The sequence below is a fragment of the Strongylocentrotus purpuratus genome, unplaced genomic scaffold, assembly GCF_000002235.5.
Source record: "Strongylocentrotus purpuratus isolate Spur 01 unplaced genomic scaffold, Spur_5.0 spur5_scaffold_7, whole genome shotgun sequence".
In the NCBI taxonomy this organism is placed as follows: Eukaryota; Metazoa; Echinodermata; class Echinoidea; order Camarodonta; family Strongylocentrotidae; genus Strongylocentrotus; species Strongylocentrotus purpuratus.
Window position 1 is genome coordinate 36,853,676 of NW_022145613.1, and position 4,749 is coordinate 36,858,424.

Below are 4,749 nucleotides of genomic sequence, written 5' to 3' on the forward strand. Positions count from 1 at the left end.
CCTCGATTTGGGATATATGCTTGTTTGTGTGAGGGTTCCAGACCGAGCAACAGTATTCCAGATGAGGTCTAACAAGAGAGAAGTAGGCTTGTTGGCGGATCTTTTGTGAGGTTTTGCGGAGATTTCTGCTGACTAGTCCCAGCATCCGATTGGCTCGGGATGTGATGTTGTTCATGTAGCCTTGCCAGGACAAGTTGGATGAGAAAGTCAGTCCTAGAAACCGGAGATCTGTTACCAACGCAAGAGGAGTGTCTCCTAGCGTGTATGTCGTGGTGATGGCTTTCCGACGTAGAGAGAATGTGATGTGGTAGCATTTCTCGGTGTTGAATTTCATCTGTCATGTGTTAGCCCATGAATGCAGTCTGTTGAGATCTTGTTGTAGGGTATGGCTATCAGTGACATCAGTGATCGGACGGTATAGAAGACAATCATCAGCAAAGAGTCGGATTTTGGAAGAGATCCCATCTACTATGTCATTGATGAAGGATATAAACAGAAGTGGGCCGAGAACTGTGCCCTGCGGTACCCCAGAGGTGACTGGAATCCATTCAGATGACTCTCCATCTACAACAGCACGTTGTAACCTTTCAGTTCAATAGGAACGCCCTGATCCATCTGATAAGGTTGTCATGGATCCCATAGTGATGGAGCTTATATGGAGGAGGCGGTAATGGAGTACACGGTCAAAGGCTTTGGAGAAGGCAACTGCATCAACTTGCTCTTTCTAGTCTAGAGAGTGTGCAACATCTTGAGATGTAATGATCAGCTGGGTCTCACATGAATGGCCAGGACGAAAACCATGCTGAACATCATTGAGAATATTATTTTTATCATAGTGATCTATGATATCGCTGAAAATGACATGTTCAAGCAGTTTACTGCAGATGGACGTGATTGATACAGGGCGGTAGTTGGAGGCCTTGCTCCTGTCTCCTTTCTTGAAGATTCTAAATAGAACATGCCACTTTAGAAACTTATGATTGTAAATATTCTGATATTGGGGCTTGTCAATTATACATGTAGGAAGAAAAGTATAGAACGATAAAAAAAAAAGAATAAGAAAAGGTGATAGAAGGAAAAAACAAAGAATAATATGATAGAATGATAACAACAAACAATATTATTAGGAAAGACAGAAAGAGAAAATGATAAAGAATAGACAATGGAAAGATAGAAGAGAAGATGAAAGAGGGAAAAACAAAGAATAACATAAGGAAATCGAGAGAGAAAATAATAGAATAACAAACGAAGAATAACATAAGAAGTGAAAGAAGGAGAAATTGAATAAGCGCGTGCGGGGACCATTACATCATCGTGTAGAGAACGGGCGTCGATCGACTAAAAATAAGGTAGTGAACAGGACGGGTGTCTGACGCCAATTCGCATCGTCAGAGGACGGGAACGCCTTCCTCGTCCACACAAACGAAAAGCCCCTAAACTCACGCTTGTGCAACTTTAGATGTGTGGATAATATTAGCACTCCAAATAATTATATTCCACCTTTAGGAGCGACAGTGTAGATTAATTCGTTCGAAATCCAAAAATCATTTTTATTATGAAACCTGGTTTGATAAGAAAATCTTGGTGATTTCTGGGGGGTGAAACAATTAGTCGGTGGTTTTCACCGACTAATAATATTTTGTTTTCACCGACAATTCTATTGTTACAGACTATTTTCCAGGCCTCTGATTGGTCAAATTTAGTCAGCGCTGTCGAACCTGTTGAACCCTCCCTTCCCTGGGTTTAAATTATTTGTAGAATTGATATTAGATTTTGGCATTCCTCAAACAAATTACTAAATTAAATGCTGCAAAAAAAGTTCCCAATCATGCTTTAAAGAATAATAAACGTTTCCTATCCACTTGACAAGAGATATGAATACTGGAATAGTATTTGGGAAGAGGTACACAAAGCTAATTTCACTTGTACAATTGAAACTAGATTGCGTTCTTTCTATTTTTAAAAATGTCCATAATAGTATAGCTTTAAATGCCTTTCTTTATAAAATTAAAAGAAAAGGTTCACCAAATTGCGTATTTTGTGATAACCAGGAGGAATCAATTACTCATTTGTTTTGTGATTGTGAAAAGGTTACCCCAATATGGACATATTTGTTAAACATAATGAAAAAAACATATCACATTTTAACCTTACCAATTCTGAAAAACTTTTTGGCTTTTCATCAGACAGATTCATTACATATCTCTTGTTAGTGGCAAAATACTATATTTATATTTGTAAGTTTAAGGGGGATTTACCAAATGTTGATCTTTTAAAGAGTTTTATAAAGAAACAAAAAGATATATTGAATATTTCTCAGCGAAAAAAAGAAACAAGCTAGTTTCGCATTTTAAGAAATGGCGATTTGACTTATGATACTCATGTTGATTTAAATTTTATTCCTGTGCCCCCTCACTCCGCTTCATGCACTGTAGTTCAAATTATGATTTCTATGTGTACAGTGTATACAAAGTATCCCTCAGGCGCGCATACACAATGCATGACGCCTTTTCACCTTGATTCCACAGAAACTGACGGTGTGGTGACATTACTAATATCAACTATGCAGTTTATAATGCTTTTTGGGTTTTTTTTGGTAGAGAATCTTAAAAAATTAAAACTACTTAAGACCATGTTCGTGTGCGCCAGTGATGGATGTTTTGGGTAAATTCAAGGTCTTTCTTTACTGTAATGGTTTTGTATACAATTCTTGTCCTTTTATTATTGTTATTATTGTTATTATCATTATTATTATTATTATTATTATTATTATTATTATTATTATTATTATGTTATTATAGCTACTATCATTATTCATCATCATCAACTTCAGGTGGCGCTGTAAAGCGCTGCTGTGGTCTTCACGAGAGCACGCCATGCAACTCTTTCACCTGCCATTTGTGTTGAACCTTTCATTCCTTGTCCAGACACTTTCTTGATATCATCAGTCCAAGATATAGGTGGACGACCTCTACCCCGTTTTCCTTCGACTGCTCCTTGCATTATTTGCTTCTCAACACCTTCAGATCTCCTAACAATGTGCCCAAAATAGTTTAGTTTTCTTTCCATGATTCCCCTTCTGATGGTCAAGTCTGTTCCAATCTTTTCCAGGACCCACACATTTGTCTTTTTATCTTTCCATGACACCTGCAACAGCCTCCTGTAGCACCACATTTCAAAGGCATCAACTCTCTTTCTGTCATTCTTTGTCATGGCCCAGGACTCACTCCAGTAAGTCGCAATAGAGAAAGAAGTTGCTTGAAGCAGACGAACCTTCAGACTGAGAGATAGGCATCGGCTCTTCCATATGTCAGACATATTCTGTTCTGAAGTTGATCTCACCATTGCCATCTCCTTATCATTGTGGTGCTCTCTCCTTTGTTAGTGATGATTAAACCCAAGTACTCCAACCGATTTGCTACTTCAATCTTATTTCCAGCTACGGTGAAGTCAGTGTTATTATCATCTCTATCGACAACCATTATTTTTGTCTTTTTAGTGTTTAGAAGAAGGTCTTTATCTTCACTTGCCTGTTTGATGCGATTCAACAAATCCATTAGCTCTTCTCTGCTGCTGCAAACAAGAGTAGTGTCGTCAGCATACCTTAGGTTCGTGATCTTTTACCTCCAAACTTGACTCCCCCATTGAATCCTTCCAGAGCATTTTTCATAATGTCCTCAGAATAAATGTTAAAAAGGTTCGGAGACAGTATACATCCTTGACGTACTCCCCTACCAATTCCAAACCACTCAGTATTGCCGTTACTGGTTCTCACTGTTGCTTCTTGGTCATGATAGAGGTTTTTGATCAGTTCGATGATGTGACTTGGGAACCCCATCTTTGCCATTGTATTCCACAATTGAGAGTGGCTCACACAGTCAAATGCTTTACTATAATCTATAAAGCACAATAGAGGGAATGTCTGTGTTCTCTGCATTTCTGTATTATGTTTCGAATGTTGACGATCTGTTCTCTTGTCCCTCTACCTTCACGGAACCCTGCTTACTCATCTGAGATCTCGGCTTGCAGTTTGATTTTCATTCTTCTGCTAATCACCTTCAGAAGTATTTTGCTTGCATGACAAATCAAGCTGATCGTTCGGTGATTTGCACATTCTTTCAGATCTCCCTTCTTTGGCAATGGTATAAAAACAGCTCTACACCAGTCCTTAGGCCACTCCCTACTATTCCAGATATTGCAACAGAGACGCCACATCAGGTCAGTACCTTCTTCACCTGTAGCCTTCCACATCTCGGAAGTCAAGTTGTCAAAGCCAGGGGATTTGCCATCCTTCAGTTGTTTCATTGCAAGTTCCACTTCTGATCTTAATGGAGGGGGCTACATTTCATAACTTTTCTCCCATGAGTGTCAACTTGTTCCTGTGCAGCAAACAGCTTGGTACTATACTGCACCCATCTTGATTTCTTCATTCTCCGTCAATATTTTTCCATTGTCATCATTAATTACATCCAGTCTTGGTATTCTTTTCTTTGTGATTTCTTTCACAATTGCAAATGCTGTCTGGGAGTTGTTCTTGTGACGCTCTAGGTCTTCACACTTCCCCTCGATGTATTCCCATTTTTCCTTCACACTACTTGTAACTGCCTTATTGAGTCTTGACCATTCTCCTTTATTGTGTTTTGATTTTGCTCTCTTCCTGTCATCAGCAATGTCAAAAGTCTGATTTGAGATCCATGGTTGTTTCCGCTTCCTTTTCTTTGGGATGTGGTTCTTTGCTGCATTTTCAAC